The following is a 25,062-nucleotide window of genomic DNA, read 5'->3' as shown; positions in this document are numbered from 1 at the left end:
TGACAACTTTCCATGACAACAGCTGTCGCTGGTCACTGTTAAAGACATTGGCTATTAATGAGACACCAATGAGACGCCCAGCTCACATGCTTCAAACACTGCAGTCAGGTCCAAAGGTATTTGGACAGCAACAACTTTTGTATTTTTTTTGTCTCTGTTCACCACCATAGTAGAGATGAAATTAAATAATCCAGATGATCTTGTGGTGTCTAATTTCAGCTTTAATTCAAGAGGGTTGAACAAAAATATCCCAATAGCTCCAAGATAGATATTAGTCAGTGGAAGACTCCACTGAATTCTGGAGGTGATCTGGATCTGGATCTGGATTCTGGTTTAAGATTTCCCTTTATATAGGCTTTGAAGGATTACATTAAAACTACTTCATGGATTCTCACCATTTGCACCACAGATAAATATTAGTCCATGGAAGACCCCACTGAATTCTGTAGGTGATCTGGATCTGGATTGGTGGATGTCAGAAATATCAAACTGCTCTTGTTTTTATAATCTGGATTCTGAGAGTCCATGTGGGTTTGTTGAAGAGCATCTGGAAAAGAGTAGAAAGTGTCTTCTTGTAACTGGAAGCAGTCATGTGACTTTCACTCACTGAAATGGTTTAAAAAAATTCTAGATATTTTTCATCACTGTGAGTTCTTTGTCATTCACAGAGGGTCCAATGAAAGGTCTTAATTATTTAATGTTGCCAGTATGATCAAATCAAATCAAATCAAATCAGTTTTATTTATATAGCACCAAATCACAACAGTTGCCCCAAGGCGCTCCATATTGTAAGGCAAAAGCCATACAATAATTACAGAAAAACCCCAACGGTCAAAACGACCCCCTATGAGCAAGCACTTGGCGACAGTGGGAAGGAAAAACTCCCTTTTAACAGGAAGAAACCTCCAGCAGAACCAGGCTCAGGGAGGGGCAGTCTTCTGCTGGGACTGGTTGGGGCTGAGGGAGAGAACCAGGAAAAAGACATGCTGTGGAAGAGAGTAGAGCTCAATCACTAATGATTAAATGCAGAGTGGTGCATACAGAGCAAAAAGAGAAAGAAACACTGGGTGAGATATGCTCTCTCCTTCTAGTCCCTGTCAGTACTCTAGCTGCAGCATTTTGAATTAACTGAAGGCTTTTCAGGGAACTTTTAGGACAACCTGATAATAATGAATTACAGTAGTCCAGCCTAGAAGAAATAAATGCATGAATTAGTTTTTCAGCATCACTCTGAGACAAGACCTTTCTAATTTTAGAGATATTGCGGAAATGTAAAAAAGCAGTCCTACATATATGCTTAATATGCGCTTTGAATGACATATCCTGATCAAAAATGACTCCAAGATTTCTCACAGTATTACTAGAGGTCAGGGTAATGCCATCCAGAGTAAGAATCTGGTTAGACACCATGTTTCTAAGATTTGTGGGGCCAAGTACAATAACTTCAGTTTTATCTGAGTTTAAAAGCAGGAAATTAGAGGTCATCCATGTCTTTATGTCTGTAAGACATTCCTGCAGTTTAACTAATTGGTGTGTGTCCTCTGGCTTCATGGATAGATAAAGCTGGGTATCATCTGCGTAACAATGAAACTTTAAGCAATGCCGTCTAATAATACTGCCTAAGGGAAGCATGTATAAAGTGAATAAAATTGATCCTAGCACAGAACCTTGTGGAACTCCATAATTAACCTTAGTCTGTGAAGAAGACTCCCCATTTACATGAACAAATTGTAATCTATTAGATAAATATGATTCAAACCACCGCAGCGCAGTGCCTTTAATACCTATGGCATGCTCTAATCTCTGTAATAAAATTTTATGGTCAACAGTATCAAAAGCAGCACTGAGGTCTAACAGAACAAGCACAGAGATGAGTCCACTGTCTGAGGCCATAAGAAGATCATTTGTAACCTTCACTAATGCTGTTTCTGTACTATGATGAATTCTGAAACCTGACTGAAACTCTTCAAATAGACCATTCCTCTGCAGATGATCAGTTAGCTGTTTTACAACTACCCTTTCAAGAATTTTTGAGAGAAAAGGAAGGTTGGAGATTAGCCTATAATTAGCTAAGATAGCTGGGTCAAGTGATGGCTTTTTAAGTAATGGTTTAATTACTGCCGCCTTAAAAGCCTGTGGTACATAGCCAACTAACAAAGATAGATTGATCATATTTAAGATCAAAGCATTAATTAATGGTAGGGCTTGCTTGAGCAGCCTGGTAGGAATGGGGTCTAATAGACATGTTGATGGTTTGGAGGAAGTGACTAATGAAAATAACTCAGACAGAACAATCGGAGAGAAAGAGTCTAACCAAATACCAGCATTACTGAAAGCAGCCAAAGATAACGATATGGCTTTGGGATGATTATGAGTAATTTTTTCTCTAATAGTTAAAATTTTATTAGCAAAGAAAGTCATGAAGTCATTACTAGTTAAAGTTAAAGGAATACTCGGCTCAATAGAGCTCTGACTCTTTGTCAGCCTGGCTACAGTGCTGAAAAGAAACCTGGGGTTGTTCTTATTTTCTTCAATTAGTGATGAGTAGTAAGATGTCCTAGCTTTACGGTGGGCTTTTTTATAGCGCAACAGACTCTTTTTCCAGGCTTAGTGAAGATCTTCTAAATTAGTGAGACGCCATTTCCTCTCCAACTTATGGGTTATCTGCTTTAAGCTGCGAGGATGAATATGTTAGTTTAAATGAGTCAACACCCCCGAGTCACACTAACTGTCAGAATGCTCGTAGCACGGGCCGAGGTGGAGGATTAGCAGCAATCTTCCACTCCAGCTTATTAATTAATCAAAAACCCAGACAGAGCTTTAATTCATTTGAAATCTTGACTCTTAGTCTTGTCCATCCAAATTGGAAGTCCCAAAAACCAGTTTTATTTGTTGTTATCTATCGTCCACCTGGTCGTTACTGTGAGTTTCTCTGTGAATTTTCAGACCTTTAGTCTGACTTAGTGCTTAGCTCAGATAAGATAATTATAGTGGGCGATTTTAACATCCACATAGATGCTGAGAATGACAGCCTCAACACTGCATTTAATCTATTGTTAGACTCAATTGGCTTTGCTCAAAATGTAAATGAGTCCACCCACCACTTTAATCATATCTTAGATCTTGTTCTGACTTATGGTATGGAAATTGAAGACTTAACAGTATTCCCTGAAAACCCCCTTCTGTCTGATCATTTCTTAATAACATTTACATTTACTCTGATGGACTACCCAGCAGTGGGGAATAAGTTTCATTACAGTAGCGCTGTAACTAGGTTTAAGGATATGATTCCTTCTTTATGTTCTCCAATGCCATATACCAACACAGGACAGAGTAGCTACCTAAACTCTGTGAATGATATAGATTATCTCGTCAATAGTTTTACATCCTCATTGAGGACAACTTTGGATGCTGTAGCTCCTCTGAAAAAGAGAGCCTTAAATCAGAAGTGCCTGACTCCGTGGTATATTTCACAAACTCGCAGCTTAAAGCAGATAACCCGTAAGTTGGAGAGGAAATGGCGTCTCATTAATTTAGAAGATCTTCACTTAGCGTGGAAAAAGAGTCTGTTGCTCTATAAAAAAGCCCTCCGTAAAGCTAGGACATCTTACTACTCATCACTTATTGAAGAAAATAAGAACAACCCCAGGTTTCTTTTCAGCACTGTAGCCAGGCTGACAAAGTCAGAGCTCTATTGAACCGAGTATTCATTTAACTTTAACTAGTAATGACTTCATGACTTTCTTTGCTAATAAAATTTTAACTATTAGAGAAAAAATTACTCATAACCATCCCAAAGACATATCATTTGGTATTTGGTGAGACTCTTTCTCTCCGATTGTTCTGTCTGAGTTATTTTCATGAGTTACTTCCTCCAAACCATCAACATGTCTATTAGACCCCATTCCTACCAGGCTGCTCAAGGAAGCCCTACCATTAATTAATGCTTCGATCTTAAATATGATTAATCTATCTTTATTAGTTGGCTATGTACCACAGGCTTTTAAGGTGGCAGTAATTAAACCATTACTTAAAAAGCCATCACTTGACCCAGCTATCTTAGCTAATTATAGGCCAATCTCCAACCTTCCTTTTCTCTCAAAAATTCTTGAAAGGGTAGTTGTAAAACAGCTAACTGATCACCTGCAGAGGAATGGTCTATTTGAAGAGTTTCAGTCAGGTTTTAGAATTCATCATAGTACAGAAACAGCATTAGTGAAGTTTCTGTGTAGGCTCTCAGTTGTCCAGGTTTCAAACATTTAGGAAGTTAAAATATTAGCCAGAGAGAAGAAATTGTTTGAGTGAGGGGTCAATGAGGCATTCTTTGTGAAATGTTTGAAACCCAGCCTTAACCGGGGAGGGGGTCTGAGACACGCTTTATCCCCTGTTTACAATGGGGTACTCAGGTTAAAGCAGTCAACCGCGCGCTGTCAACACGAGGAAAATCCGTGATCGGTGAAGCTACAGCATTTTAATCGGCGCAGCTGCAGAGCCACTTCCTGAATTTGTGTCAAAATAAAAGTTCTGTAGTGTTTCATACATGGCGCAGTCTTATTCTAGGTTTCAGTTTTGTTTCCATTTGATCACACAACAGAGACTTACATCGAGCACAATGATTGACATGCCCAACAGCCAATGACAATGGAGAAGCATACAGGGTGGCCAATCAGATTGCAGGAAGAGCAGGCGGCCGCTCCCACCCCTGTGAATGGATTGAGTCCTCGGCGCCTGGACTTCTCTCCGCCCTTCTACTGATACAAGGTTGGAATCGTTTCTTTTATCCTAATTAACTTTGCTTTACTTTTGTTAATCTTTAAATGCAACAGCTACGGACTTCAGCTCCTTAATTTGCTGCTGTGTGAATCCTAGCAGTGGTTACACATTACCTCTCTCTCTCTCTCACTCACACACACACTTTGGAGACACAAAAACTTTTTTTCCACTTGTGTGCTTTTGCTTCCGTTTGTCAGGCGCCCAGAAAAAAAAAAAAAAAAAATATATATATATATATATATATATATATATATATATATATATCACAGGGGGCGGGGTCACCCCCCAAACGAGACGTGCACTCCTGGAAAGCTCATGTATTTACGCTGCACCGTTGTAAGAGACTGACTAGGAGTGAAGAGTGATGACAGTATTTTTTTTTAATTATTATTTGAACGCTCAGTCAAGTGATCTCCTGCATACCACACAGAGCCGGTGTTCTGTCGAGATGAGGTGCGCCAACTTTTGACACTCCGAGCTGTGACGTACCTTCGCATTGGCCAATAGGAACGACGCGTCGGGCCAAAATACGGAAAACTCGTGGCAGAAACCACTGATCTCTACAAAATGGATTGGACCAATCCGATTGGTGCAGAAACCACTGATCTGTACAAAACATTAACGTGTGACAGGACTGCTCATTTATAGAGCAGTTTTCTGAAGAAAAATCATTGGAAATGTTTTTTGTTGTTGTTACCTCAAAAATTTCTGATTACTGTTAAAAAAAAAGTTTAGAACACTTGTAATTAAAACAGCTAAATAAATCAATAAATGGTTCTGTATTAAAACCACCTGTTATTTCAGATTAGATAATTTCTTGTTTAACATAAGGAACCTCAGACATTTATTTTTAGACAAATAAAATAACATGGAAACTTGTATATTTTTTGAAGTCTGGTAGATTATTTATATCTTATTTCAACCAGAAAAACAAACACTTAATAAATACAAATGTTTATTATAAATGCAAAAGGAAACAATTTAACAATGACTGCAGTGTGATTGTAAAGTAGGATTTCTGTGACATAAACCTCATGACGTTTTATATATATAGTCATTTAAACTTGTAATTTCGTCAAAATATGTAATTGCCTTTAATGTTATCAGGACGCCCCCTCGTGGCGCCGGGTCCGCATTTTGTACTATGATCAAGGTGAAATGACAGTGAAAGTGTGTGTTTAGGTGTGTGTTCATGGTGTTTAGGTGTATAGTATTTGTTCATTGGGGGTTCGGTATGGACGGGTGGGTGTGCGTGTTTGGGGGTGCATTCGTCGGGCCAATAGTGAGCTGGTCCAGAGGAAAAATGCCAGGGCCGAAATTTGTTCCCAGTCCGACCCTGGACTGGCCTCCTCCTGCTGGCAGATATTGTCTCGTCTGCGGAGATTGTCGAGGTGTACAAGATTAACGTGTTCAATGGCTCATTACTGAAAGGAAAAAAAAAAAAAAAAAAAAAAAAAGGTCAGATCGGCATCACTGGTGTCCAGTAAGATTTCAGGGGAGTCCAGTGCGCGAGTATTTTGTTCATAGGATATTTATGGTAGTATGTAAATTCTCACACAATCGGAAAGTCAGTACCCACTACGTCATTAACACGATTAAGCATATGATTAACATACCAGTGCAATGCATTCTGGGTGAAGTGTACTGATAAATAAATGCTTTATGCTACTGCTGTGGTGAACATGTAGACGTTTCTTGTTAGAATGATGTCCTTGAGTGTTTCTGAAGTCCAAATCACGAAACAACGTGAGTGGTTGAGTTGGATTACAAGATTCAAAATGCCGAACCACCGTGCTGCCCGTAAGCAGGCAAAGTTTTTCAAATAATAACGTTAATTTTAGCATTAATCACACAAGACAAAGAACACATAAAGTGTGAAATATGAGTGGAAAATAACAGAAGTGTAACCACTGTGTCCAAAGTAACAACAACAATGACAATGATAATAATAGTAATATTATTATTAAGAATAATAATTATTATGAATTACATAATTATTATTATTGTTAATAATCACAATTGTTGTTGTTAATAATAGTAATTATAATAGTTGTTGTTAATAATAACAATAACAATTGTTGTTAATATGAACGAAGCAGGGCGCAGCGGCACAAAGCTCACTCATGCTACAGGGCATCCTAAACAGGAAGTGCCAAAATTCAAATCCACAGTAAAACAGGAAATGTTCAAATGTCAAACACTTCCTGGATTGACAGACGAGATCCCATAGAATCTCACGGGAACTCAGTGGCAAGCTCACACTCAAACAGGAAGTGCAGAATTCTCAGTCACAGTGAAACCAGAAATGTCCAGTGTTGAACACTTCCTGGCATGGGTGGAGCTAGAGCGGAGGCCGGGTTTCACTGGATTCCCCTGAAATCTGATTGGACACAGATGATTGACATGTCAGGCACCACACATCTGGTTGAAAGAGCTGCATTTGTTGTGTGGGCCACCTGAAGAGGAGGTACTGCTGGCCCACCACCACCAGATGGCGCCCTGCCTGGAGTGCGGGCTTCAGGCATGAGAGGGCGCTGCCGCCATGGACACAGCCGGGGGTGACAGCTGTCACTCATCATCTCTGAACCATCCCTTAGTTATGCTGCTATAGACGTAGACTGCTGGGGGGGTTCCCATGATGCACTGTTTCTTTCTCTTTTTGCTCTGTATGCACCACTCTGCATTTAATCATTAGTGATTGATCTCTGCTCCCCTCCACAGCATGTCTTTTTCCTGGTTCTCTCCCTCAGCCCCAACCAGTCCCAGCAGAAGACTGCCCCTCCCTGAGCCTGGTTCTGCTGGAGGTTTCTTCCTGTTAAAAGGGAGTTTTTCCTTCCCACTGTAGCCAAGTGCTTGCTCACAGGGCGTCGTTTTGACCGTTGGGGTTTTACATAATTATTGTATGGCCTTGCCTTACAATATAAAGCGCCTTGGGGCAACTGTTTGTTGTGATTTGGCGCTATATAAAAAAAATTGATTGATTGATTGATCTCATGACAGCTGTCACCCATCAACACTTCATCATGCTACTCCATAAAACCCGGACATCATCTCCACCTCGTTGCCGAGATATCATCGACCTGTGAAGGTAACAATCTCAGCCGTATAAATAACTGTGTCTAGTAAACTCATTTTTTGCAGCTGTTTTTTCCTGTGGAGTGCACTATCTGGAGATTGGCGTGACCGGCGACAGCTTCGCTTTACACCCCACCAGATAAGTGCTGTGTGACAGGAGCTGCACGAGTGTGGATGAGAGGTGGAGGTGGAATCTCCACCATTGTTGTTACTGGGTGTGCACACACCCACATCTTATTGTTTGTGCTCCTCGCCAGCAGTACCAGATCCGACATTCGGAGACGGTGGCCACCTGGGGACTCGGGACTTGGTGGCTCCAGTATTCTCCGGGTTCGGTGGCGGAGGAAATTGTGTGGTTCCGGTTCTTCTCAGGACAGATGTCTTCTATCCTCGAGCCTGCCCACATGTCACCCTTGTGATTGACTGTTTGCAAAATTTCACATTCCTCTGTATTGTGGTTGTGCTCATTCACAACAGTAAAGTGTTCATATTCGACTCTTTCATTGTCCGTTCATTTACGCCCCCTGTTGTGGGTCCGTGTCACTACACTTTCCCAACAGCATTTTCAAATCAAGTGTCACATTGACTGCTAGGTTCCTCCTGTCCAGTAGTTGGTGCTGTGTACCACAAAAAGTTCTAATCCACCTTAGTCAAAGAAGAAAAATGTTTGCTTCAGATTTGAACTGAACATGTTGTTTGAACTATGAATTTCTAATGACACCAAACTTATATTAGTGATGAAACGATCATATTTTATGCCAGAAATGAGGTCCAGGTTGTTAAAAGCAGCATTTCTCATTTAATTTGGGTTGGGTTGCCTTTGGGTTGCAGCAGATAACTGAAACAATCCTTCAAATGGTGATACAAATTCAGCACAAATACAGCTGGAGCAAAATTAATGGAGCAACGTTAACTTTTTATTAACTTTGTCACCATTCTTGCTGCTTTTACCTCATAACTCCATAACATTCAGTCACAGATTGTCCAAACTACATACTACCTTTTTGGAATCATTATGATCAGGAAAATAATGTGGTGTAGTTTTCTATATGACTGGACTATCTTTTAATTTTGACCCCTGTGTAAGTCTTCAGTTGACCTCTACCTGGCTGCCTATTGAAAATTCAAGTGGCCAATCAGTTTTTTTTTTTTTTTAAATAGTTCATGTCTATGGATTATTTGTGCTGAATTTGATGTTTGTATCACCATTTGCAGGATTCCATTCTAAATATTCTCTTATCTGCTGCTCTATATATGAGATGTAAGATGTTGCTCCTCACTGTTTCTCAAAAGTATTGGAACACTTGGTATTTCACACATTTTAATTTGTTTATTCCATTTCAAATACATTTTTTTTCTAAAATTCCTTAACTCAAACTGAAAGCAAATCTCCACAACTTGATATAAATTAAGTAAAAATCTAAAATCCAGCTTCCTGCAGCCAGTCTGCTCTGTGTCAGTCTGATCCCTTCAGATGTCAGAAGCTAAGCAGAGTCTGTTTAGCACTTGGATGGGAGACCTATTGGGAACACCAGCGGCTGTGTGTGTTTGTCCAGGTGAAACTGGAGTTGCGTCAGGAAGCGCATCCTGCATAAAACTTGTGCCAATTATCAATGTAGATCTGGCTGTATCTGCTGTGGCGACCCTGAACGAAACCGGGAGCAGCCAAATGAACAACAACAACATAAAATCCATCTTCCTGACAGTTCAGCTATAATTTGACAGAAAGTACATTTGAGATGAAAGCCTAGATTTCATGTTTTGGTGAAAGAAACTTTTGTATTTCTTCATAATTGATATAAATAAAGTCCAAGACATATTCAGTGACTTGGAAATGTTCATGTTTCCATCCCCTGACTTGTCTAAAGAAAACTGGCAATAACACTGATTTTTATACGTTTTATCACATTTTAGAGATTTGCTTTCAGTTTGAGTTTGAGGAAAATAATTTTTGAAATTTTTATTCTTTATTTATTTATTTATTTATTGTATTTCTTGTATTTAAAATGCATAAACAAATTAACATGTGTTCCAATCCTTTTGGAGGGCATAGTATCCTAACCTTATGATGAGTGCAAAATGAGTGTGGTATTATTACTGTTTGGTTTAACCCCTTAATGCCCGAATTTATATAGCTGTATATAAAAAAATGTTTTGTGTGTGTTTTTGCCTTTAAGTAGATGGTAAATAATGTTGAGATTGTTAATTTCACTTTTGCACAAAAATTAGATAGTAATATTTGGTATTCTGGTAATGACTTTATGTTATAATGTTATAATAATAATGATGGTATGTTGCGGGCATACAGGTCAATTTGGTAAGTTGCATATTTGAGTCAGAGATTGTAGCATATATGCGATGATGGGCATTAAGGGGTTAAGAAGGTTTAATTTTCACTGTTGCTGCACTTTGTGTGAAATCATAGTCATATTGTATATCATATTGATATGACAATATTGAGATATGATAATTTGGCCATATTGCACAGCCCGACTGTGAACGAGCTGAAAAAAAAGACTTTTGAGCACTTTTGAGTGTGTATGTAAAATATGGGCACCCCTGATGATTTCCATGATTTTCCCTTATCAATTATTAGTTGTTTGAATCAGCAATTTCAGTTAAATATATTATACAGCAGACAAACAGTGATAGCTCCCCCCCCCCCCCCCCGAAGCTGAAAGGTTTTTGCCATGCTAATGCTCCCCTAAAGCATTTACTCAAAGTAAAGTCTGAAGGACCTAAATGACATGGTGAGATGCTGACGAGCTTTGCTCATTCATGTCCGTGACATATGCATATTAATAATAATAATAATAATAATAATAATAATAATAATGATAATAATAATATCTCTGTATGAATTGGATCTGTACAATGAGATTATAATTTAAATGAAATGGTCCAACTGTAATCCACTGTGATATAAAAGACAGTCTGAAGTGTAATATGATGAGAATTTTTCCATCTGATGCAGAAAAATGCTTTAGGATCACTCTTACTCACACACACACACACACACACACACACACACACACACACACACACACACACACACACACACACACACACACACACACACACACACACACACACACACACACACACACACACACACACACACACACACATCTATGGCTGGTTGCTGCCAGGCGAGGCAGAGAAACGTGGGGATTACAGACCTTGCCCAATGGCACCTCATTGATTTTCCTTTTTGATCAGGGAATTGAACATGTGGCTTCAAAGGCACCGTTTCCTCCCAAACACATCGGAAAAATATGATATGCAGTGGTTTTGCGTGCATGAAACAAATAAAAATCCTGAAAAGGTGTGATGGCTTATTTTCAAGATTAAACATCTTAAGTGGTGTGAGTCCTCACACATGGGGCTCAGAGGAACGCCACGCTGCTTCGGATCATTAAACACCAGTTTGTCAGCATTCAGCCCTGCTTGGCCTCGTTTCATGAGCACACCGTGACCGTGGCGTGTCTGAAACAGGTCTAATCCTGGTTAGGTATAATGGTAAATGGACTGCATTTATATCACGCTCTTCCATCTGCATCAGAAACTCAAAGTGCTTTGCAATGATGGCTCACATTCACACGGAGACACTCGCTCCCCGATGTCAGGGTGCTGCCACACAAAGTGCTCACTGCACACCGGGAGCAACCGGGGCCCTTACCAAAAAGTAGTATATGCAAGTATGTTTCAAGTATACTTCTAGTTTACGTTTTATATACTTATAAGTACTATATTTTTTGGTAAGGGGGATTAAGGACCTTGCCCTTCGTGATTTTCTGGTCAAGCCCCTTTCACATCGGGTCTGTGTCGAGTTGCTGGGTCGCTCAAGGCTGGGTTTTGAACTGAGGATCCTCTGGTCTGAAGCCCAACACTCAACCACTAGACCATCACCTCCCCGATGTGACAATAATCAGCCGCTGTAATTAGTTAATGTAATTATCAGCTGTCAGTGGTAAGAAGAGGTCGTGCTGCAGCCATCAGTCACTCCGAGGGTCATCTGATTAAAGTGCGCGGTCCGGGTGCGTCTGTCCAGCCCGTTGGGGTGATAACAGCAGCAACCATGCAGAAACAATGAAGGCCGGTTTGAGGATGTTTTTGCTTACAGCCCTCCTCTGACTCCTCACCGTGTGGCTGCACTGCATAGAACATATAACATAAAAGCTGATTTTATTGTTTGGCTCTTTAAAGCAGGCGGCAGTTTTCAAGGCGCTGCAGACAAACTGAGGGGACAAACAGCCACACAGGTGCTGCTGCTTGGACCAGCAGTTATACATGTGAAGCAGCAGGACCTTCGTGGCCGGGACGACGGTGGGGATCGAACCCATGCGGCTCGCACAAAAGACCGTTCCTCTACCAGGTCAGCCAAAGGGGAACTCCCGTTAGCCAAGCTAGCGGGAACGTCTTTTCAATTGGGACCCGGGACTTTCATCCCGCTACACATGGAATAGTCTTATGTGGGGAGGCAGCTTAATGAAAAGAATTAGGTACAAATGACAGAGAGGGGAAGTGCGACTCAATATAGAGATCAGGGGCCTCATGCTCAAAGGCTGCATACACCCAAAAACCTACGTATACGTCCGTCTCCATGTCAACATTCAGATGTATCAAAAGTCCTGGCTGGTATATGCACATTTTTACAGCTATTGGTCCTCTGGTGACACATAGAGGTGATGCTGGGAACCATTAATAGTGTGAAAACAAGAAGTCATCAGAGTGATGTGCACATCAGAGACACATTGACCAACAATTATATGGGTGGACATAAAAGCATGCGCAAAGTGATGCAAAAAATGGCACTAACAATGGCTGCGTTAGCGTTGTTAGAGGACCTTGCAAATGGTCTAATCCACTGTGACAGTAATTTCAATAATAATTCCAAATGACAATAATTGGCTCATAAGCCGTTTTCAGTTACCAAGGCCACTGTGACTGGAGTTGCACGCAGAACTACGGCTGGCCCAGAGCGCAATACAGCGAGGAGCCAGGGGTTGTCTGTGTCCACACAGGTGCTGACCACACTGGGCATCCTGGTAACAGGGACATTCCAGTGGCAGCTTGCAGATCAGTCAGGCGTGTCAACCTTGTGCCGAGCCATGCCAGCTGTGTGAAATGTAATCATCTGAATGTCACCCAGGTACATCACATTCCAACATTAAAGCACAATTTGCAGCAAGAGCCGGTTTCCAAAATGTAATCAGAGCTATTGATTGAATGAAATCGGAGTTATTGATTGAATGAAATCGGAGCTATTGACTGTGCACATTTTCCTATAAAGGCACCATCACATGGTGAATTTGTTTTTGTTAATAGGAAACAGTTTCATTCCAACAATGTTCAAATCACAAGTGCTGTGCAAATGCACTGGGTTGGGAACAGACTAGGAGCTGGTACGGTGTGCGATGGATGGCTGCGTCGTTAAATAGTTCAGTTGTTCCGAACAAAAACCAGCGCGGGCACATTTGAGCATGTGTGCACTCAAATATGTTGTTTTGTCATTATTAATGTGTTTTCATTTTCATGATGGTGAAACTGGAGTTTCAGGTTTTTTACTGGCTCTTGATTGTCTCCAGTATTGTCTTCAGTATTTCAATCAATCAATCAACTTTTTTCTTATATAGCGCCAAATCACAACAAACAGTTGCCCCAAGGCGCTCCATATTGTAAGGCAAGGCCATACAATGATTATAAAAAAAACCCCAACGGTCAAAACGACCCCCTATGAGCAAGCACTTGGCAACAGTGGGAAGGAAAAACTCCCTTTTAACAGGAAGAAACCTCCAGCAGAACCAGGCTCAGGGAGGGGCAGTCTTCTGCTGAGACTGGTTGGGGCTGAGGGAAAAAACCAGGAAAAAGACATGCTGTGAAGGGGGGCAGAGATCGATCACTAATGATTAAATGCAGAGTGATGCATACGGAGCAAAAAGAGAAAGAAACAGTGCATCATGGGAACCCCCCCACAATCTACGTCTAAAGCAGCATAACCAAGGGATGGTCCAGGGTCACCCGATCCAGCCCTAACTATAAGCCTTAGCGAAAAGGAAAGTTTTAAGCTTAATCTTAAAAGTAGAGAGGGTATCTGTCTCCCTGATCTGAATTGGGAGCTGGTTCCACAGGAGAGGAGCCTGAAAGCTGAAGGCTCTGCCTCCCATTCTACTCTTACAAACCCTAGGAACTACAAGTAAGCCCGCAGTCTGAGAGCGAAACGCTCTAATGGGGTAATATGGTACTACGAGGTCCCTAAGATAAGATGGGACCTGATTATTCAAAACCTTATAAGTAAGAAGAAGAATTTTAAATTCTATTCTAGAATTAACAGGAAGCCAATGAAGCGAGGCCAACACGGGTGAGATATGCTCTCTCCTGCTAGTCCCCGTCAGTACTCTAGCTGCAGCATTCTGAACCAACTGAAGGCTTTTTAGGGAACTTTTAGGACAACCTGATAATAATGAATTACAATAGTCCAGCCTAGAGGAAATAAATGCATGAATTAGTTTTTCAGCATCACTCTGAGACAAGACCTTTCTGATTTTAGAGATATTGCGTAAATGCAAAAAGGCAGTCCTACATATTTGTTTAATATGCGCTTTGAATGACATATCCTGATTAAAAATGACTCCAAGATTTCTCACAGTATTACTAGAGATCAGGGAAATGCCATCCAGAGTAACGATCTGGTTAGACACCATGCTTCTAAGATTTGTGGGGCCAAGTACAATAACTTCAGTTTTATCTGAGTTTAAAAGCAGGAAATTAGAGGTCATCCATGTCTTTATGTCTGTAAGACAATCCTGCAGTTTAGCTAATTGGTGTGTGTCCTCTGGCTTCATGGATAGATAAAGCTGGGTATCATCTGCGTAACAATGAAAATTTAAGCAATACCGTCTAATAATACTGCCTAAGGGAAGCATGTATAAAGTGAATAAAATTGGTCCTAGCACAGAACCTTGTGGAACTCCATAATTAACTTTAGTCTGTGAAGAAGATTCCCCATTTACATGAACAAACTGTAATCTATTAGACAAATATGATTCAAACCACCGCAGCGCAGTGCCTTTAATAACTATGGCATGCTCTAATCTCTGTAATAAAATTTTATGGTCAACAGTATCAAAAGCAGCTGAGGTCCAACAGAACAAGCACAGAGATGAGTCCACTGTCCGAAGCCATAAGAAGATCATTTGTAACCTTCACTAATGCTGTTTCTGTACTATGATGAATTCTAAAACCTGACTGAAACTCTTCAAATAGACCATTCCTCTGCAGGTGATCAGTTAGCTGTTTACAACTACCCTCTCAAGAATCTTTGAGAGAAAAGGAAGGTTGGAAATTGGCCTATAATTAGCTAAGATAGCTGGGTCAAGTGATGGCTTTTTAAGTAATGGTTTAATTACTGCCACCTTAAAGGCCTGTGGTACATAACCAACTAACAAAGATAGATTGATCATATTTAAGATTGAAGCATTAAATAATGGTAGGGCTTCCTTGAGCAGCCTGGCAGGAATGGGGTCCAATAAACATGCCGATGGTTTGGACGAAGCAACCAATGAAAATAACTCAGACAGAACAACCGGAGAGAAAGAGTCTAACCAAATACCGGCATCACTGAAAGCAGCCAAAGATAACGATACATCTTTGGGATGGTTATGAGTAATTTTTTCTCTAATAGTCAAAATTTTGTTAGCAAAGAAAGTCATGAAGTCATTACTAGTTAAAGTTAATGGAATACTCAGCTCAATAGAGATCTGACTCTTTGTCAGCTTAGCTACAGTGCTGAAAAGAAACCTGGGGTTGTTCTTACTTTCTTCAATTAGTGATGAGTAGAAAGATGTCCTAGCTTTACGGAGGGCTTTTTTATAGAGCAACAAACTCTTTTTCCAGGCTAAGTGAAGATCTTCTAAATTAGTGAGACGCCATTTCCTCTCCAACTTACGGGTTATCTGCTTTAAGCTACGAGTTTGAGTTATACCACGGAGTCAGACACTTCTGATTTAAAGCTCTCTTTTTCAGAGGAGCTACAGCATCCAAAGTTGTCTTCAAAGAGGATGTAAAACTATTGACGAGATACTCTAACTCCCTTACAGAGTTTAGGTAGCTACTCTGCTCTGTGTTGGTATATGACATTAGAGAACATAACGAAGGAATCATATCCTTAAACCTAGTTACAGCGCTTTCTGAAAGACTTCTAGTGTAATGAAACTTATTCCCTACTGCTGGGTAGTCCATCAGAGTAAATGTAAATGTTATTAAGAAATTATCAGACAGAAGGGAGTTTTCAGGGAATACTGTTAAGTCTTCTATTTCCATACCATAAGTCAGAACAAGATCTAAGATATGATTAAAGTGGTGGGTGGACTCATTTACTTTTTGAGCAAAGCCAATAGAGTCTAATGATAGATTAAATGCAGTGTTGAGGCTGTCATTCTCAGCATCTGTGTGGATGTTAAAATCGCCCACTATAATTATCTTATCTGAGCTAAGCACTAAGTCAGACAAAAGGTCTGAAAATTCACAGAGAAACTCACAGTAACGACCAGGTGGACGATAGATAATAACAAATAAAACTGGTTTTTGGGACTTCCAATTTGGATGGACAAGACTAAGAGACAAGCTTTCAAATGAATTAAAGCTCTGTCTGGGTTTTTGATTAATTAATAAGCTGGAATGGAAGATTGCTGCTAATCCTCCGCCCCGGCCCGTGCTACGAGCATTCTGACAGTTAGTGTGACTCGGGGGTGTTGACTCATTTAAACTAACATATTCATCCTGCTGTAACCAGGTTTCTGTTAGGCAGAATAAATCAATATGTTGATCAATTATTATATCATTTACCAACAGGGACTTAGAAGAGAGAGACCTAATGTTTAATAGACCACATTTAACTGTTTTAGTCTGTGGTGCAATTGAAGGTGCTATATTATTTTTTTTTTTGAATTTTTATGCTTAAATAGATTTTTGCTGGTTATTGGTGGTCTGGGAGCAGGCACCGTCTCTACGGGGATGGGGCAACGAGGGGATGGCAGGGGGAGAGAAGCTGCAGAGAGGTGTATAAGACCACAGCTCTGCCTCCTGGTCCCAACGCTAGACAGTCACAGTTTGGAGGATCCAAGAAATTGGCCAGATTTCTAGAAATGAGAGCTGCTCCATCTAAAGTGGGATGGATGCGTCTCTCCTAACAAGACCAGGTTTTCCCCAGAAGCTTTGCCAATTATCAATGAAGCCCACCTCATTTTTTGGACACCACTCAGACAGCCAGCAATTCAAGGAGAACATGCGGCTAAACATGTCACTCCCGGTCTGATTGGGGAGGGGCCCAGAGAAAACTACAGAGTCCGACATTGTTTTTGCAAAGTTACACACCGATTTAATGTTAATTTTAGTGACCTCCGATTGGCGTAACCGAGTGTCATTACTGCCGACGTGAATTACAATCTTACCAAATTTAAGCTTAGCCTTAGCCAGCAGTTTCACATTTCCTTCGATGTCACCTGCTCTGGCCCCCGGAAGACAATTGACTATGGTTGCTGGTGTCGCTAACTTCACATTTCTCAAAACAGAGTCGCCAATAACCAGAGTTTGATCCTCGGCGGGTGTGTCGTCGAGTGGGGAAAAACGGTTAGAGATGTGAACGGGTTGACGGTGTACACGGGGCTTCTGTTTAGGGCTACGCTTCCTCCTCACAGTCACCCAGTCGGCCTGCTTTCCCAACTGCCCGGGATCTGCCAGGGGGGAACTAGCGGCGGCTAAGCTACCTTGGTCCGCACCGACTACAGGGGCCTGGCTAGCTGTAGAATTTTCCACGGTGCGGAGCCGAGTCTCCAATTCGCCCAGCCTGGCCTCCAAAGCTACGAATAAGCTACACTTATTACAAGTACCGTTACTGCTAAAGGAGGCCGAGGAATAACTAAACATTTCACACCCAGAGCAGAAAAGTACGGGAGAGACAGGAGAAGCCGCCATGCTAAATCGGCTAAGAGCTAGTAGCTACGCAACCTAGCGGATTCCTAAAAACACACAAAGTGAATAATGTGTAAATAATTTAAAGGTGATTCAGCAGAAGGAGTGCCCCAATCAAGGCACCAAACAGGCCATGAAGCAGCACAGGCAACGCACGACAACAGCGAACGCACGACAACGGTGCTAAAATAAAATAAAAATCAACTAAACACGCTGTGGAGCAGCACAGATAACGCACGACAACAGTGCTAAAAGAGAAAAAAAAAAATAAAAAAAAAATAAAATAAATAAAAAAAATAAAAACGAAAGCGTTAGCAAGCTAGTTAGCTTGCCAACGCTGATGAAAGTTAGCTGATAAAAGTGCTCCGTCGCGATGTTTCGACCGTTAGAGGTCTTCCTTAGGCGTTGGAGCACAGTAAAAAAGTAAAAAAAAAAAAAAAAAAAAAGTAAAAAAGTCTTGAAAAATACTGTTAATTCAAGTCCAAAGCAGCAGGTAGCAGTGTCTGTGTAAACAGTCCCAACAGAGAGCCAAAATTCTGATGCCAACACGTAAACCAACACCTGGCAGTCCTGGCTATATAACAACTGCACACGTGCACATCGCGATGTCGATGCTCAAACGATATAACGTGCAGCCCTATCCAAAACCCAAATTCAGAGACACACACGAACCAACAAAACCTTTATTTGTCAATAAACGCGTGTGTAAAGTTGTGAATGGAGCACCACAGTTCTTTTAACCTCTGTGTGCGTGTGTGAGTGTGCGTGTGTGTGTGTGTGTGTGTGTGCGCTGCTCTGAGCCCACAGCAGCTATGACCTCACACACACACGCCCACTAACATTCTTCAATTTCATCTTTGAAATGTTATGTTCATGTTATGATCAGTATGTCTGGTATTTATATTGTTTATTTATATTTGCAAACTATTTTTCTTTTTTACTTTCACTTCTGATACTCTGTGTGCTTCTTACCCTCTGTGCTGCTGTACAATGCTGCTGGAACCTCAATTTCCCTGAGGGAGTCTTTCCAAGGGATAAAGTTCTATCTAATCTAATCTAATCTAATCTAATCTAAATAAACTATCCCTGCATGTCTCCACATCATTTCCATCATCTGTAGCTCACTGTCGGTATAATTTCTTTTCTGTGTCCATGTTGAGTGATCTGACAGAGTGAGGAATCCCAGCTCCAAGGGCCTAGTTACATGGATTTGCATAACTAAATAGGGGTTGAGGAAAGACAGGAGCTTGGTAAGTGTGCGTCTGCATGTTGACTGGGATGAACAAGTATAACATGCTTGGATCCATGCGTACGCACACTTTGATACATCTGAATAGTTTTGTGCTTATGCCAGTTCCTGGGTTTTGGTGTATGCCATGTTTCAGTAGGACACAAGTCTTTGTACATGAGGCCCCTGATGCATCACCATCACTCCAAACAAACAACAAATTATTAGGCTGAAAGGAACAAATTCATCTGTACAGTCACATTCTATCATCTTTAGTAGTCTACATTTTGTTTCTTTTTTTTTGGGGGGGGGGGGGGGGGGTTGCAGTGTATGCCCTGTGTAGTGAGTGGTGTGCTCTGTGCAGCAGTGTGCTCTCTGCAGTGTGCACTCTGTGCAGCATGTGCTTTGTGCAGTGTGCACATTTTGCAGCTGTACATTCTATATAGTGGTATGTCCTGTGCAACATACACTCTGTGGAGCGTGCAGTCTGTGCAGCATGCAGTCTGTGCAGCATGCAGTCTGTGCAGCATGCAGTCTGTGCAGCATGAAGTCTGTGCAGACTGCAGCATGCAGTCTGTGCAGCGTGAGGTCTGTGCAGCGCGCGGTCTGTGCAGCGCGCAGTCTGTGCAGCGCGCAGTCTGTGCAGCGCGCAGTCTGTGCACTGGTGTGCTCCATGTTTCCAAGCAGAGCAGGAGGTCTTAACACTCATACAAGCAGTAAACAAATGTGTTTCATCCTTGTTCAATACAAATATTGAGTGTGCTGCTTTATTTGTGATCTGCATGCAGAGGTGTTCTGAAGATGCACCATGAGGGAGTGCACATGAAGATGACTGCATGATTTTGTGGCTGTAATATGTGACAGCAGATTCATTCAGAAATTCTATCAAGTGTGAACATCAAATCTCTGCTGCCGGGAGAATATCTTCCAAATGTCTCTTTAAGTACCTACATCCTTGATATAAATTGTAAATGATCCCATCAAAAAGTCTCTGCTCTTGCTGATTACCCTTAATTATTTTTGCTGGGTTGACAAAAAGAATTATGTGTGTGCAGCAGTGCAGTAATAAAAACTAGCGTTCTGAAGGTCAGTGTTTCTGCATGGTCTCTGTCCAGCAATTACCCATAAGTCCCTCCTTTGCACAGGTCTACATGTTCAGTTTGTGGTGTGACCGTCTCCACGTCCACATAGAAAGTTTAGTTTCACCTTTTGCTTTTTTGGAAAATGTGACTTCTTATGACCCCCCCACTGATAGCAGTGTGGTGCCGCCACCTCTGCACACAGGAGGATGAAGCACGCTCCTTACCACCTCTGTGTGTGTGTGTGTGTGTTTGTTTACTCATGCTCTGGGAACATGTGACGTTTTTCTTTTGTTCCCAACATTTTTGAGTTAAAGGGTGAATGAATGCTTTATCCTGGAGAAGCAAGCGTGTGCTGAATGAGCTGTTAGCGACATGGCTGCAGTGGAAGCTGAGACTAATTTCCTCCTAATTGAGCCGCAGGGTTTTTGTTTTGAAAAGAGATTTCAGGCCAAATGGAGTCAGATTGCCGTGGGTCCCCAGGGACGGGTGGGTCCAGGCTGGATTCCATCAAAGCCTGTAGATCCCTTCTGTCCCAAGCTGCTGATCCCTGTCATTAACCCTCTGCTCAGAGAAACCTACCCGCTGCCCTCTCGTCCATTTTTACCTCTCTTTCATTATGGTACTTTTAGAGTTTAGAGCTGCTTTAGGTTCTAAAGTCTCGACTTTCTCAATTGTTGAATCGTGAACGTAATCGATGAACATCTGTTTATCTCTGTGAAACCAACAGACTGAGAATCAACTCAGTCAAAACTCCATCATTCAGTCATTCTCAAATCAAATCAAATCCCAAATATGGAAAACAAATGACAGCGACTGGACCGGATAAACGGTCCTGCTGTAGAACATCCTGTCTTCTGCACAGCTTTGTCCTTTGCTTCAGAGTGTGTGTGTGTGTTTTGTTCAGATGAGTTCAGGGGTGGTTCAGGGTCCTGAAGACAGAGAGGGGAACCATCTTGTCCAGCTACTGGAGCTTCTGAGGCATCAAAGACAGATCAGCAGATGCAAAACAACCAGACCTTTGCTCAGATGGTCCACTGTCAGGTTGACTGCACTCTAAAATGCTTGAAATATTCTAATCCAGAGCAGTACTCACTCCTGGAACATCATCAACATTTAGTGGTTCCTAATCCAGAACAGTTAAGTGGATCATTTTTTAAAGTATTAACTCCAGCAGCACAGTCATGCTGCGGTCTTCATCTGCCGTGTTTCATTGGTTATCTGTGGAAGAAAAGTCTCAAAACAGCATAAAGTAGGTGTTGCAGCCACAAACCACAAAGAATGGATGAATGGATGGGGCAGGCTAACAGTTAACCTAGCCACTAACAAAAAGCTAATAAATAACTCCTGAAGGAACTGCTCAAAGTCCTGTTTTAATTTGGGTCCATGTCTGATGGATAATTCCTTCAGGATGTCAGAAAAACTTTCAAGTTGGTTAGCAGCAATAGTTCCTGTGTGCTGGTCCGTACGTGTGTGTAAGGCCTCAGTTCCTCGCTCTCTGGGGACAAAATAAAGGACAAAAAAGGACATAAGTCCTGCTCACAGACTCATTACCAGAGACAGGACATGTCATTACGTCATTATGCCACTGACTCACAGCATTCATTTTTACCCTAGGATCAAAAACAATCCTGCAAATATTGTGACGGGTCAGATCTGGCACACTGTGAAGTTGCTTATGCAGGACGGGACTGGTTTCTTTGTGCGGTGACTGTGGCGATATGGCACCAGCGCACCCCCGGACCTGTTTGTGATTTAGTGAGGCAGACAGTTGTCTGTCTGGTAAATTTTTGAAATGTATTATTCATTAAAAAAAAAAAATCTTTTCATCAGAGAGCTGCAGTTGGGGATCAAACACAGATTGGGTCAGGGATGAGCCACCCTATCGCTGATTTACACTCTTATTTCTAGAACTGAAAAATGTTTTGTCTGAACATTCATCTTACAGTGGGATGACAGTGAAAAGCAGAAACTCTTCACATTGGAGAAAATAAAACTAGAAAAAAGTGACAAATGATTATTAGAAGAGACGTGGATGAATTTTCAGTTTATCAACTGACTGATCCAATAATGCTTCATGTTGATTTGTCTTGATGGACAAAGATGCAGCCTGTGGACTGTCCCGCTTTTCACCTCATGTTTGCATCTGTTGACGCTGTTTCGGGAAAACCGGATTACTGAGTAGAGTGATGGACAGGTTTGGTCATCGTCCCATCAATAAGATCTTCATAGGTCAAGCAGATGGTCCCCAGCGGGATCCTCCTCCTAAGTTTGAGGGCATGGCCCTGGCTCCGCGGCACAGGAGTGTGACATCGTCTGACACAGCAGAAGCGGCACTTGGCACGTTAATGTGAAAAGTCAGCAGCCACTGTGTGCAGTCACTTATGAGGGCACGTGAGCGCTGACAAATGATCAAATATGAAGATGAGTTCAGTTCACACGGAGATGGAGGTTTGTGATTGTGGGAAAATAAAATCAGAAAGGCCCCAGTGGGTGCCGCGGGCTTCAGTGTGGGCTGTGAACTCAGGGTCTTATTGTCTTCTCCTCCTCCAGCGGTCCACGGCAAACGTCCTCAAAGCAACCAGTCAGAGAGCAAAGATCAACACGGTCCCTCACATGCAGCAAGCAGCGGAAAAATGACCACGTTCACAAACTGCCGTGCATGAAAGCAGTTCGGAGATATTCTTCTGTGCATGTCACATGGCGAGGAAAGATCAGCCAGCAAGTGTTGTTCCGAGCAAGCTGTGCAGAAAATAATTACTATTAAAGTCCAAAAGTCTGATAATGTACCCATAGTAAAAATGACAAACACCAGTGTAAAAATGACCAACACCAGTGTCAAAATGATCATTGTCAGTGTAAAAATGAACACCACCAGTGTAAAAATGACCAACACCAGTGTCAAAATGATCATTGTCAGTGTAAAAATGAACACCACCAGTGTAAAAATGACCAACACCAGTGTCAAAATGATCAATGTCCATCTAAAAATGAACACCACCAGTGTAAAAATGACCAATACCAGTGTCAAAATGATCATTGCCAGTGTAAAAATGAAGACCACCAGTGTAAAAATGATCAATGTCCATCTAAAAATGAACAACACCAGTGTCAAAATGATCAAAGTCCATCTAAAAATGAACAACACCAGTGTCAAAATGATCATTGTCAGTGTAAAAATGAACACCACCAGTGTAAAAATGACCAACACCAGTGTCAAAATGATCATTGTCAGTGTAAAAATGAACACCACCAGTGTAAAAATGACCAACACCAGTGTCAAAATGATCAATGTCCATCTAAAAATGAACAACACCAGTGTCAAATGATCATTGTCAGTGTAAAAATGAACACCACCAGTGTAAAAATGACCAACACCAGTGTCAAAATGATCAATGTCCATCTAAAAATGACCAACACCAGTGTCAAAATGATCATCGTCAGTGTAAAAATGACCAACACCAGTGTCAAAATGATCATTGTCAGTCTAAAAATGAACACCACCAGTGTCAAAATGACCAACAGCCGTGTCAAAATGATCAATGTCCATCTAAAAATGAATAACACCAGTGTCAAAATGATCATTGTCAGTGTAAAAATGAACACCACCAGTGTAAAAATGACCAACACCAGTGTCAAAATGACCAACAGCCGTGTCAAAATGATCAATGTCCATCTAAAAATGAACACCACCAGTGTCAAAATGATCATTGTCAGTGTAAAAATGAACACCACCAGTGTAAAAATGACCAACACCAGTGTCAAAATGATCAAAGTCCATCTAAAAATGAACAACACCAGTGTCAAAATGATCATTGTCAGTGTAAAAATGAACACCACCAGTGTAAAAATGACCAACACCAGTGTCAAAATGACCAACAGCCGTGTCAAAATGATCAATGTCCATCTAAAAATGAACACCACCAGTGTCAAAATGATCATTGTCAGTGTAAAAATGAACACCACCAGTGTAAAAATGACCAACACCAGTGTCAAAATGACCAACAGCCGTGTCAAAATGATCAATGTCCATCTAAAAATGAACACCACCAGTGTCAAAATGATCATTGTCAGTGTAAAAATGAACACCACCAGTGTAAAAATGACCAACACCAGTGTCAAAATGATCAAAGTCCATCTAAAAATGACCAACACCAGTGTCAAAATGATCACTGTCAGTGTAAAAATGAAGACCACCAGTGTAAAAATGACCAACACATGAGTCAAAATGATCACTGTCAGTGTAAAAATGAAGACCACCAGTGTAAAAATGACCAACACCAGTGTCAAAATGATCACTGTCAGTGTAAAAATGAACATAACCAGTGTAAAAATGACCAACACCAGTGTCAAAATGATCAATGTCCATCTAAAAATGAACACCAGTGTCAAAATGATCAAAGTCCATCTAAAAATGAACAACACCAGTGTCAAAATGATCATTGTCCATCTAAAAATGAACACCAGTGTCAAAATGATCATTGTCCATCTAAAAATGACCAACACCAGTGTCAAAATGATCACTGTCAGTGTAAAAATGAACACCACCAGTGTAAAAATGACCAACACCAGTGTCAAAATGATCAAAGTCCATCTAAAAATGAACAACACCAGTGTCAAAATGATCATTGCCAGTGTAAAAATGAAGACCACCAGTGTAAAAATGACCAACACCAGTGTCAAAAGATCAATGTCCATCTAAAAATGAACAACACCAGTGTCAAAATGATCATCGTCAGTGTAAAAATGAACACCACCAGTGTAAAAATGAACAACACCAGTGTCAAAATGATCAATGTCCATCTAAAAATGAACACCACCAGTGTCAAAATGATCATTATCAGTGTAAAAATGAACACCACCAGTGTCAAAATGATCATTGTCAGTGTAAAAATGAACACCACCAGTGTCAAAATGACCAACGCCGTGTCAAAA

This window comes from Thalassophryne amazonica, chromosome 5, assembly GCF_902500255.1.
Source record: "Thalassophryne amazonica chromosome 5, fThaAma1.1, whole genome shotgun sequence".
Lineage (NCBI taxonomy): Eukaryota > Metazoa > Chordata > Actinopteri > Batrachoidiformes > Batrachoididae > Thalassophryne > Thalassophryne amazonica.
This window is presented reverse-complemented; position numbering follows the sequence as displayed.